Genomic DNA, 13,916 nt, shown 5'->3' on the forward strand with positions numbered 1-13,916 from the left:
AGAGACTCTCAGCTGCACAAGCACAGAGAGAGCGAGCACGCGCGCGAAAGAGAGAGAGAGCGGCCGTGCACGCGGGCGAAAGAGAGAGAGACCTGCACCTCACTGGTGCTTATTATGAAATTTCAGAAATTACCCAGCGGGCACCTTGACGTCAATTTGACATCAACAAATAGTCAAGATTTTGACCACCATGTATGACGTGCATGAATATGCATATTTTCATTATATTTTGTAATTATTTCCTTGTGGTTGTAAAGAGGCCCAACAAAGGTATCAAACTGACATGTTTTTTGTGGTCTCTATATCTCAGGTCAATATCATTGACATTAAATTGATGTTGATTTGATGTCAGGAAATAAGATGTCAAATTGACGTTAAATTTATGTCAAAACAATGTCTGAAAAAGTATATTTATTATTCATTGTAAATCAATGCGACTCATGTTTAACATCTTGAAAGTTGTAATGGGGAGAGTTAAAAATGTAATAAACACGTGCAAATAAACTATTATTGTTTTTTATTATTATTATATTTTCATCACAGTGTCTAAAATATAACATTTTAAATATAAATTTGAAAAATACCATTAATAATAAAATAACATCAAGACGTTTATATGTTTCATTCATACAAGTCAGTTTGGAATGTTTGATCCTGACAAAAAAGAAGCGAGGTAATCTCGCGAGATTACACGATACTGGAGAGTTTAACGGCTGTCTGCGTGATCATCGAGAAGTGCATCGAGGTAAGGAAATATCAAGTCAATAAGTCAATGTTTAAAACGCGTAACATAATTTTATTCACACATAAAATGTTGTATGACAAAAAGCACGATGCCAATTAATTGTGTTTTTCTGTAAATTGTGAACGTATCCGTTATAATGGTTTATTCGCTATTCCACGGGATGTTCCCGCCGAAATTGGACTACGGTTACATGAATATGATTGTAATATGAATATTAATCAATTAATATTATATCGGGTGTTATCAACTTAACCACATTGTTGTTTATTGCTTCAGAAAAGCACATAAATGTAAGGGCTTTTTGGACAACTGTTCGGTAGAAAAGCGTTGATATCGTAGTTCAGTCAGTTTATCCAACTGAGAGGTCTTACAGGCGCCACAGACACCTCTGTCAGAGTCATTTGTAAAGAGGAGCAGCACGGCAGCTGGATGAGTGCGGTCAGTTAATTAATGCTGCTTGCTTAATTTCGTGTTACTGATTAAGTGTTTATACTTAAAGTTAGATGATATGTTGGTGTTTTATGGCTCGCGGATTTGCAATAACTGCATTTATCAGGCAATCACACGTTACGTCACACGCTTATGCTTGTACCTGCGGTCGCTCGCGCTGTATCCACAATTTAAAGCAGAGAATAGACTCTGAACTCCTTTGTAAGAAAAAGTCAAGCAGTGTAAGTTTTTGGCATGTGCTATTTGAATTGAAATGAAGTGTAATGGTGTTATTTTGCTTACTTCTCTTGATGAATAATTAGCACGTTTAATGGAACTTGAAAATATTAGTTATATATAAATGTGCTCTTGTTTTCAGTGTATTTTTATAAATCTTTTGTAATGTCTTTGTTATCAGAGCCCTTCAAATTAAACATAGTGATGGTGATCTTGTCAATGCTGAGATTTTAATGCATCAACAGCCATTACATCTGTCTGGATCAGGTAATGTTGTGACATGTTAACCCTGATATTTTACAGTATATACTTAAATGCAGTATGCAAGTGTATGCATTACATTCTGATAAAGGTCATCATTTATAGAATTATCTTTTACTATTGCACTAATTTTACTTTTTTATATGTTGTCAGGATTGAACAAGAAACAGACAGCAAGGGTTGTCAGGTCAGAAACGTGATGACACACAAACATATGAAACTTCACAGGTGAGCTTTTTAAAAACACCTGCTACTTGTTTCTCAGTACTGGTTTATCATTGTCATTAGGAAAATATAAGAAAATAATTCAGTATGCAATGGTCACTGTTCAGCACAGCACTTAATTTCTTCTGTATGTCACTATTCCCTCTATAGTACATGTTTCAGACCCTTCGTTTTCAATAGACAGACACAGAAGTTAATTCATAGTTCAGAGTGGATGTTGATGCAAGTTTTAAAGAGGCTTCATATTGACAGACAAAATGGATCTTTGTGGTTGTGTACATAACAGCATTTCTTTCTGTCTTATCTTTATTATGGCTGTGACAGTATTTTACCACCGCCATGGTAATGCACCAATTCACCACTGTGGTGCGGTGGTTTATATAATGTGTTTGTGTGAGGGGGGAGGTATATATCTTTTTTATATATATATATTGAAAATAAAAATTGTAAACAAAGATCATATATGATGTTTCTTAACAAACGTGTGTGTTCATAGGCGGCAATTTCTTTTTCCACCGGTGGGTGCTCATCACAACCTCCAGCTTTACTGGACACCAGGTGCTCTGGAGCGCTCAAAAGCTTTGAAGAGGTGGAAAGCAGTGCAGTCATGTTTTCGTGTGATTTTAGATGCGAATTGTAAAGTTAAAGGTAATGTTTTTTTCTGTGTTTTTGATTGTGTTCATGTTTTTGTGTAAAAAACAATATTTTTCACACAATTTACTGTATAGCGCTGTTTTCACTGTCCTCAAAACGGGCTGATGTCTTCCTTGTTCTATGAAGTCCCTCCTTCAGAATTATGTAACGAGTTCTGCTTGTGTAGTTTGTTTAGTGTGTTTCGACAGCAGCTTAGCTTAGCCAGAGCTAGGGCTGCACGATTAATGGCACGTGATTGTCACGCGCATCTCGTCAGTAAAGCTGGTTTCTTGATAAGTAATAAATCACCATCAGCTGCTTTCAGATGGAGCGCCATTTACTACACAGAGCCATAGTTCACTGACAAAAGGGGAAATAAATATCGCATTCATAATCGGCAATGATTTCACGTTTTGTCAGTAAACTACGGGTCTGTGTAGTAAATGGCGCTTCATATGAAAGTAGCTGATGGTGATTTATTACTTATCAAGGGGCTTTACTGACGAAATGCGCGTGACAATCGTGTGTAATTAATTGTGCAGCCAGAGCCATTTGAGCTTAGCTGACGCCTGACATGTTCCTGTGGGCAGAGGTTAGTCATAGCTCATCATTCAACTTGGAAGTAGAGGGCTGTAGTACAAATTGGCCGTTCGCTGTAGGATTTTGTTACAGGTGGGAGCGGAGCGGAGCGCCCCTGTCGCGGGTCATGCTCCTCCTTCTGTTTCCACCCCGAGGACGTCCCAAAATGCCCCAATGACCAAACAGACAAGAGGAATAAAATGTAACAGTCTTTATTTAATTAAAAACAGGGAAAAGGGGAAGGGTTCTAAAAATGGTGAGCTTTTTGGAACTGAGGGAACAGTGATCCGAGTCACTTCTGACTCTTCACGTGGACTGCAGGTAAGTCTTCTTGACTTTCCCTCTCTCTTCGTCTCCACGTGAACTACAGGTAAGTCTTCCCGGCTTCCTCTCTTTGCGTCTCACAGGTGAACTACAAGTGAACGTTTCTAGCCTCTTTTCCTGAGCTCAGAAGGATAGATACAGGTAAGAACACTGGTAAATAAGCAGGTAAGTACACTGGGCTTGCAGCTTCGGGCGTAAGTGGTAAGTGGCTTTGGGCGTACAGGGAGGTATGCAGGTGAGTACACTGGTAAGTAGCTTTGGGCGTATAGGGAGGTATGCAGGTGAGTACACTGGTAAGTAGCTTCGGGCGTACAAGGAGGTCTACAGGTGAGTACACTGGTGAGTAGCTCTAGGCGTAGAGGGAGGTATACAGGTGCGTACACTGGTGAGTAGCTTTGGGCGTGCAAGGAGGTATACAGGTAAGTACACTGTTAGGTAGCTTTGGGCATACACAGGGGAGTATACAGGTAAGTACACTGGGCTTTAGGCGTACAGGGAGGTATACGAGTGGGTACACTGGTAAGTAGCTTTGGGCGTACACAGGGGAGTATACAGGTGGGTACACTGGTAGGTAGCTTTGGGCGTACACAGGGGAGTATACAGGTAAGTACACTGGGCTTTTAGCTTTTAGGCATACAGGGAGGTATACAGGTGGGTACACTGGTAAGTAGCTTTGCAACTTGAACTTACTGGCAAGGGAATGGGCGGATGTACAAGGCTTATCCTTCTTGACACTCTGGTGGTTGGAGCAGACGTATAGGCACACAACGACTTCTAGTCTTCCTCTCTCGAACAGACTTACGACGACCACTTAGGCGCCGACTTCAGGGCATAGGATAACACAATCCCACGATGACACAGAGCCCTTGGCTCAGACCTGCAGGCTGGCAGCAAAGACACACAATCTCTTCGACAATAACAATACTTCAAGGAACATGCAAGGAGGATTACACCACCTCTTAGCTTCAGGCAGGAAAGGGGCAGATGGAGGCACCGGGTGAGGCGGATTGTTGTTTAGACAAACGCACCCACTAGATGGGGTCACAGAGGTAGGTAGATGGAGGTGGGGGGTTGTACGGTACAGCGTGCTACAAGAGCGGGGCCAGCCATTTCACCTCAACTTTCTTTCAGACAACCAGGCAGAAGACATGGACATAGATTGACATCTGGAAACACTCGACACGTGTATAGTTATACACAACAACAGTAAGTACACTTTTTCCCACCACAAATAGATAGATACAAGCTCTCCCTCTGCAGATGTCGAATACAATGTTCACAGCCCAGCCTTACTTGCTACAGTCGAGGCGCCACCACAGGCGGGGGGGAGTTGAATCGGTCCCAGTCGTATAGGAATAAAAGACAGCTGTCCAGTGCCACCACTCTGCTCTTCGGAAACAGGTCTCTTTCTTCAGCCTGGGAAGTGATCGCTGACAACACTGACAATACACAGCACTCCAAAAATCCAAGTGTACACTCTCACAAAATAATCACCCACCGCACTCCACGCATTCACGGTGATGAAGGTCAGGGTCACCCGTTGGGCCGTGTTCAGAGTCCTGTATCGTTCGATGACTAAGGCAGAAGACAACCATATGTAAACGTCAAGGCCACGACTACTTGAGCCCTTCCCTTCCTCGGCCGACTCCAATGTGTCAATGAATTTTCACAACAAGCTGGGGGCTAACACACTCAATCAGGGAACAAAGACAAACTAAGAGGACAGTATGGTTAATATTGCAAGTGACAGAGTGATAACAAGACAAACTCCAATGTATCGCACTGTTCCTTTAACTCCTTCTTCCCTTTTTCCTTACAGATGTCCCAACCATCCAGGGCCTTGTTTATGCAGACTCATCCATCCTTTCGACATATAAGATTCCTTCAACATACACAGTAGAATCAACAGCGCATCACTGCAGTATAAATGAGTTCAGCACTTATCTTCGTCTTTATTTCAGCCCAATTCTCCCGTCTTGATTTCGCCCAGCCTACAAATCCACACAAAAGATGTCTCTCCAAACACACCATAGACCTCCGCTTCACACACAGCGATCGACGGAAAACGAGCACCCGCTTCGCTCTTCCGCGAACGCCGGAACAAACGTGGCTTTTCACTCCTTCGTTGAAGGCTACTTTTCATCTGCCATTGGCTTCTTTCATCCAGATGCTCGTCTTTACTCTTCGTTTCGTTTTTCCGGCTTGCCCTCACCCGCCCCCTTTCACAACAATCCAGCGGGCTCCCAAAGCGAACTCGTGGAACAACTGCTCTCCTTCAGTTTCTTTCACGCCCTTTTTATGGGCCTCCTCTCCTCTTCAAAGCCCAATCATCATTCGCCACACTTGCTTAACACACCTGATCCTTCTAATCCTCGATTTGTTTGCCCGGAGTTGGCCGGAACCGACCTGGTGTTTCATTAAAATTCATGCGGGCGGAAGGATCTTCGCCCTTTTCGTTCCGCCGATAAAAGTCACTCCATGACAGTTTGAAAGGGGAATATATTGCTTGGCAGTGAACTTAGAGCATAAATAATACCTTAGCTCAAACAGCAAGATTACACACTAACTAAAGTTGCGATCAGGGAAAACCGTACCTTTAATGTGAATAAACTGAGCATATGTGCTTTGCCATTTTGCTGGGTGCTAGAGCCGAGCTTCTGAGCACCCACGGGATTGGCGCCTATGTGTGTGTTTATTATAGCACTTCAAACCATGAAACAAAAAGTGAGAAACCTTATTGGGGTTATAATGTTTCCAGCAGCACTAAAACATGTTCTGATGGTGTACGGGTAGCGCAGATTGATACTTTTTCACAACCTTGAGTGACCAAGAAAGAATATTTTGCCTTTGTTCTGCTCGAAAGCTAGCGGATCATCACTGATATCAGTTGCAAATAGCGCTCTAACTCTGAATCTCCTGGCTGTTTGCGTTCACACAAACTTGAAGATATCTCGCTGGGGGAGATTGTACTTTATATTTTTTCATAGTTTGTGACGTGCACGCAACCGCAGGGCTCTCCTGATTTTGCCAAGTGGTTGATGTCCTCAGGGCAACATTATGTTGACCTTGGGACAACATTTCAATCAACCAATCAGATTTCAGAAATAAGTTTAAAGTTGGTTTTAAGTTTAAGCTTACAACCAGGATTAGCTGTTTCTAGACCATTGTTTTTCACTTATCATGTCCATCTGATTTTAGGGTTTGGTTAGGGTTGGGGTTTGAGGTGGGTTTAGGTTTTATTTAGAAAATTGTTGTCCTTGGGTCAACACAATATGTTGCCCTGAGGACATCAACCACTTGGCAAAATCAGTTCAAGCCAACCGCAGGCCGCACTTTACCATATGTATTATGGCTCTAATCATCACTTTTAAAATGATGGCTATGTCCATGAGTTATAAAGTTAAAGTTACCACCAACCACTGTAATCCACCACCAAGCTACCATGTTGTAATGGAACCTTACAAAATATTTTGTACTTGTTTTGGATTGTATTCAGATCAAATTCTAGTTATCCTAATAATTAAGATGCAGTGTTTTGTATTTCACAATTTATGTTAAAAGGGGCTATGACTTGTTTTTTATTTTATTATGTGTTTTATTGTAGGCAGACCACCATGCAACTTGGTGAAGTCATGTGTCTTTCCAGATGCCAAAATCTGTACCCCTCAAAAAGTAAGTAAATAATAATGGTGTCCCGTGACAAAAAATGGAAACATTCTTTATTTTTAATAGTTGTACTTGGGCCAGTTTTTTGTATGTTTCTGTACTAATGAAATATGTTTTTTTAAGGACTTTATTAAATGCCATGATAGCCAAGATGAGCCTCAAGAGGAGATTTGGGAAGATGCTGTTTCATAAGTCTTTGTTTTGCCAGATTATCTGTGGTAAGTTTGTAAAATGTGTATTAAAAATAGGACAAGAACATCTCCTAATCAAAATTTTTTTATCAGGTAGGGGTGTCTGCCAACGTGATGCCTTGCTGGTCTGAGTTTGAAGTCTCTCACAGACAGTCCAGAAGGTCTGGAGTCCATCTTAGCTTTCATTGGTAAGTGACTGCATGACTGCACAAGAGGCTGTTTGACCCACACATAAGGCAAACAGTCAATGTTTGCTTTGTTTAGCATCTAAATTTGGGGCAATAAAAATATAAAGTCAATATCACCCAAGTATTCAGACCCTTTACTCTGTACTTAGTTAACGCACCTTTTGAAGCAGCAGTTACAGCCTCAGGTCTTTTTGGGTAGGATGCAGCAAACTTTGAAACACCTGGATTTGTTTGGAACCAACCCGTTCAGAAGCACCATTCACTTCCATAGTATTCTTTTATCCTGCTATGGAAGTCAATGGTGCTTCTTGTCAGTTTGGTTACAGACATTCCTCAAAATATCTTTGTGTTCATCAGAACCCTTTAAAGGACAAGTTCGGTATTTTACACTTAAAGCCCTGTTTTCAGATTGTTTATGATGAAATGGAACAGTTTTGACTGAAATTTCAACATATGCGGCTGCCCCGAGAATTTTCAGGTGTTTGTTGTTTCACCTCCCACCTCTACAATGTGTATATAGGTGCACAGGAACAATCCTTCCTAAAATGCATTAAACTTTCATTTACAAAGACGTGAAACTCTTCGAGTGGTGAGGGGTGTCCACTAATATGCTCACACAAAAATCGCTGCGAAAGATGCTTTCCAACAGGTGTTTTAGCATTCGTTGTAAACAGAGATGGGCATAAATACATGGAAATGTATTTCAAATACAAATACAAAATACTGTGTCGAAAAATGTATTTAAATACAAATACAAAATACTGTGAGGAAAAATGTATTTAAATACAAATACAGTATTTTGTATTTTGAAAATACACAAAATACATGTGAAATTGGTGATTCTGTGCAAGTATCTCTATTAGGCTGAAATCTATCTGGGTCTATTTCTGAATGCCAAAAAGCATTTAGATGTGTGCAACTACTTAGAAACTTTCATTTTATTTTACGTACGTCTTGCTTTCCCCTGCCCTGTAAAAAATAAAAAACTAGAAAAAAAAACTTGGTAACACTTTACTTGAAGGGGTGTGCATAAGACTGACATGACACCTTCATAATCATGACATTACACGTGTCATGAACATGAAGAAGATTTTATGCACATTTATGACAAATGCCATTAAGTGTCATTTACTCAATTATGTCATTTTTAATGCAAAGATGACATTATTTGAGATATCTTTGTTATGACAACTTGACACATAAACCAATACAACACAACTTGTTATAAATTATAAACAATAATTATCAAACTTAAGAAACTACCTAGCTTTGTGGGTTAACATTACATTAAACCATGATGTAAATGTCATTGAGTGTTGATACTATGTCAAATATTATAAATCCTCGGTCAAATAAACATTATGAACTGAAGAATATTCATGATGCTGTTATAAAAACTATTTAACAGAGTATTAACACTTAATGACATTTTAATGACAAAATATATTTGTATCACTGGTAAAAAGTGGTCAGTTATGTTGTCTTGGTTAATGTCAAGTTGTCATGGCAAGTTATGATGTATGGGTTAAAGAAACACAATGTAGTTTCCATGTAAAAATGACTTACAGCTCCCCCATGTGGTTAAAAAGCACAACAGTGCCTGGTATCAGACACTCTTCTGCATGCAGGGGGAGAGGCGGGGCTGTGTTTCCTACCCTCCACCGCCACTTTCAGAGTGTGCTTGTAGCAGCTAGGAGGCTGCTCAGGTTGCAGCAACAGTACAATTTGTCCAGTTAAAAGTTGTTCTATCACTGAAATAATTTTAGAGACATTATTTAAAGGTAAAAAACTACATAGTGTTGCTTTAATGTCAAGTTGTCATAACAAAGACATCTCAAACAATGTCATCTTTGCAATAAAAATGACATAATTGAACAAATGACACTTAATGACAGATGTCATAAACATCCATAAAATCTCCTTCATATTCATAACACGTGTCATGTTATGATTATGAATGTGTCATGTCAGCTTTATGAACACCCCTTCAAGTAAAGTGATGTTTTATAAAAACATCATAAAAACTTTTTCATGTGTCGTCAAAATGACCCACAACCTAATCAGTTTATATGTTAAGAAATCCATGCATTAACAAACGTCTCACGAGACAAATTATTCAGCAAACTAATTCCTCTCATTGCTGCTTTTTGATGGTTTTGAGAACAATTACTCACGAGTCGTCCGTCATTTCACAGAATTATACAATGGAAAGCACGTCAAGCATAAAAGCCTTTTAGGTTTACAAAGTTTTTCAATATTTTACTATGTTCTTACCTGATGAATTAATACATGCCTATCTTTTTTCAATACTGTATGTGCACTTAATCTTTGCACAGCATGTCATGAATGTGTTAGCATTTAGCCTAGTCCCATTTATTCCTTAGGATCCAAACAGGGATGAATTTAGAGGCCACCAAACACTTCCATGTTTTCCCTAAAGACTGTTACATAGTTACACAAGTAAGTATGGTGGCACAAAATAAAACGTGATTTTTAAGTGAATAAAAAATGAGAACTATATTGTATGGCGGAAGAGCACTTAGTTTGCAGCACTTCAACCTCTGGCGAAGTAACATCATTACTCCTGTGAAGATGTTACTGCGTGCTGAGGTCGAAATGCTGCAAACTATGTGCTCTTTCTCCATGCACTGAAAAAAGATAGTTATGTATTAATTTGTCTAAGTTGAGGTAAGAACATAGTATAATATAAAAAAAATTGTGGTTTTCCTTTAAGTCAAAAGTGTAGGCCAATTTGTCAGCGTTCAACACTCTGTCTCAGTCATGCAATGTGCAAGTGCAACTGTAGAGTGCAACTGCCTGCCAACGTGCAAGTGTGAATTTGAATTTCCTTTTGCGACAGTTATAACACAAATCACATCACACCCAATAATTCAATCACCTTTGCTTTATTTCCCACTCCAACATTTCAATTATTGCCCACTAAAAGCTGCACAGATATATTTGCTTACCTGAACTCTGTTGTCTGTTCTGAACTAATTGATGCATGAAAACAGCACCCTGACTGGTTGACTGGCTCAAAGTATTTTGAGTATTTTAAAAATACAAAAATACTCATCTTAAATGTATTTAAATACAAATTACATTTCATTTTTTTCAAAGGCTTTAAAATACAAAATACAAAATACTATTTTGTATTTCAAATACGTATTTTAAATACATGTATTTGAAATACTGCCCATCCCTGGTTGTAAACTTGTGGACCTATTTTTCCAAACGCCTCACACCCGTACATTCTTCCAGTTGGTGGCGATAATCCACCTTTGCCAAAAGCAAGAATATAAACAAAGTTCCCGCCGCGGAGTAATACCGTAACTCACAGCACATCTAATACAAGTCAATGGAGTTGGACAAAAACTACGATAAAACCTGTTGGAATTTTGCAGCGATTTTTGTGTGAGCATATCAGTGAACACCCCTGACCACTCGGTGAGTTTCACGTCTTTGTAAACAAAAGTTTAATGCATTTTAGGAAGGATTGTTCCTGTGCACCTATATACACATTATAGAGGTGGGAGGTGATACAAGAAACACCCGAAAATTCACGAGCCAGCATCATATGTCCAAATTCAGTCAAAACCGTTCTATTTCATCATAAACAATCTGAAAACAGGGCTTTAAGTGTAAAATACCAAACTTGTCCATTAAGGTGTAGAAACATCAAGACCAATAGGAGACACCTGAGCTAAATTTCAGGTATTGTTGCAAAGGGTCTGAAATATGTATAATGTAAAAATGATGTTTGCAAACGTTTCAAAAAATCAATTTATGAGGAAAAATGTAAACAATTGCAGTATCATGCAAAAACATAACAAAATTGAGAAGTGAAGGGGTCTTAATACTTTCTGAATGCACCGTAGATTATCTTAATTAAAGCTCATTGTCACATTTGTAAACACAACAGCTTTCTTCCTTCATCAGACAGCTATGCTATGTTTCTAGTCAGACCATTAAAGAACACATATCTTGCCTTAATATGCAATAACTTTTTTATACATGGGCTAAAAAAACAGCATTTTTGACAATGACATAACAACATGTGGTTTGTTTTTCCTCTTTAGATGCTGTCATCATATTGTTAGTGCATGAGCCAGAATGGATGGGTGGTGGTGGCCATAAGACGACTGTCAACTAAACCAACAACAAAATTCATATTTGCAGTAATAAATAAAATGACTTTTAAACATGTTTTTGTTTTCTTATTTTATGATTTTATTCTAGATTTGGAATATTCCACTTTTGCACTACTAAGTGGAAACTGTTTGAAAGAGTGTGTTTTTATCCATAAAAGATAAATTTCAACGGTGAATCAACGTTGAAATGCCGGCTGGGATATCAAAATAGCATTAAAATGACATCAACATCATAACATCCTGATGTCAAATAGATGTAGAATTGACATCAAAATGACATCAGCAGAGGTCAAAATCTTGACATCAAATTGACATCAACACTTTGACGTCAAAATGACTTTCATTTTTGACCTATTCTGTGACGTAATTTTGACGTCGATGTTTGATGTCAAATTGATGTTAAATTGACATCAAATGCCCGCTGGGTACTCTTTCATTTGTTGGTGGATTATTTCCTGTTTCTCTGTCACACTCAGTCTAACATGCAGAAATGCCAAGTTGACAACGCGCATTTAATTAAATTATGCGGAATAGAAAAATCTGACTGTTACATCTGACATTTTATCTCACGGTAAATTACCACGGACCAATCAGCAGACATTTAACGTGAAATTAGAGTGATTGACAGAAAACCTGACAAGTTACAAAACAAAATGACATTTTCAGCTTATCATGAACGCGAACATGGGAGGCCCTTGAACTTCGGAGGCCCCTGGGCTTCAGCCCAGGTAAGCCCGTGCATTAAGGCGGCCTTGCCTACACGCGATGCCTCGCAGCGCTTCTCGCCCGAAAAACCAGTACAGCCTCTAGTACCTTATTGCTTACACGTACTATTGATAGATTTCATGTGTTGTCACGCAATAAAAACACACCCCTGGTGGGCAAGAGAGCGCTATCTAAAATAAAATAGACGTGATAAATTTTTTTAACCCATGCAATCTTATTAAATAAGGTTATAAAACTGGTAACTGCTCACCTAATATAATCTAAATCAGTCGACCAACAACTAAATGTTTTTGATTAACTTTATAAAGTGCAAAATCCACTATACGCGCTTGATCTCTCTCTCTCTAAACTGCTTATACATATAGGATAATTACAGCATTTTAAGATTATTTTGGGTATGTCTTTTTGAGCACAAGAAATACCGTTGGCACGTATTTGCGCGTTCTCTGAAGCCTCTGCATTGCAGCACGGGCTTCAGAGGTGCAAAACACAAAACGTATAAACGCTAGAGGAAAGCGTTTAGATGTTTATTTCGGGTCGTCTGTCTGCTTTGTCACCTGGCCTGAGCATCTGGCCACCCTGACTAAAATAGCTGGGAGTGCCACTGATGATTTAAAAGTTCTCTAAGCAAATTCACGCGTTTTAGACCATGAAACATTTTTTGTTACATACAGCAAACATCTCCTCACTATCTGCTTGCTACCTGACTGCTGATCAAACTGTAAAAAAAAAACGCGATCTCTGTACACTCTAAAAAATAAAACATTGAATCAACAAAAAAAAAAATATGTTAACTGTTTCCACTAGAATTTTTGACTTTAGACTGCTTGCAGAATTACATTAATTCAAAGTGATGTTTTGAGTTTGGTGAATTACCTTTTATGCCACAATAAAACGCATATTTAAGTTGATCCAAAACAATGTTTTAAGTAAGGTGAAGTAGCTTTTAGGCCACAATGAAACACATTTTTAAGTAATATGAACTTAAATATTTTCAACATGAATGCAAGTAATAAAGTTGATCTAACATAATATTTTAAGTTAGATGAAGAAGTTTTTGCCCATAATAAAACACATTTCTAAGTCACATGAACTTAATTATGGTTGATCTCTACAAGAGTTAAGATGAGCACTGCCTATAATAAAGACATTTTCCTGTGTTTCCCAGTAGGCAATTTTTTAAATATATACAGACACCAGTAATGATCAGACTTTTTTTTTAATCGGTTGTGACATTATGCATCATGTACACAAAATGTTTTACATGTTTCAATCATTTTTAGTAAATGGTGAATAATGTTCAAGAAGAACTCTGGTGAATTTAAACATTGAGCTCATTTATTTGTAAATTTGGAGTGCTGTCAGTACACAGAACAATGACAAAAATCTGTGTTGCCTACACTGTGTAATCCTCTTTTTAAAATTTGCACCTTGTCGACTTCAACGGAGCCAGTTTTAAACCTGCTTTTAGCCTCTTAACATCCTTGATATGACATTTCAAGTGCCCAGCTTTTATGAGTGATTACCTTAAGTGTGAACCTCGGTGAATCTGACTGCGGTA

At 38.6% G+C, this 13,916-nt stretch overlaps 1 long non-coding RNA gene across 1 annotated transcript; it reads left to right on the forward strand.

The window, feature by feature from the left end:
* Window positions 1-7,412: 7,412 nt before the first annotated feature.
* On the forward strand, window positions 7,413-11,684 carry LOC141362813 (uncharacterized). Its single transcript, XR_012368396.1, has 2 exons — window positions 7,413-7,478; window positions 11,558-11,684. It is a non-coding gene; the product is annotated as an uncharacterized lncRNA (long non-coding RNA).
* The last annotated feature ends 2,232 nt before the right edge of the window (window positions 11,685-13,916 follow it).

Source organism: Misgurnus anguillicaudatus, unplaced genomic scaffold (genome assembly GCF_027580225.2).
Source record: "Misgurnus anguillicaudatus unplaced genomic scaffold, ASM2758022v2 HiC_scaffold_29, whole genome shotgun sequence".
Lineage (NCBI taxonomy): Eukaryota > Metazoa > Chordata > Actinopteri > Cypriniformes > Cobitidae > Misgurnus > Misgurnus anguillicaudatus.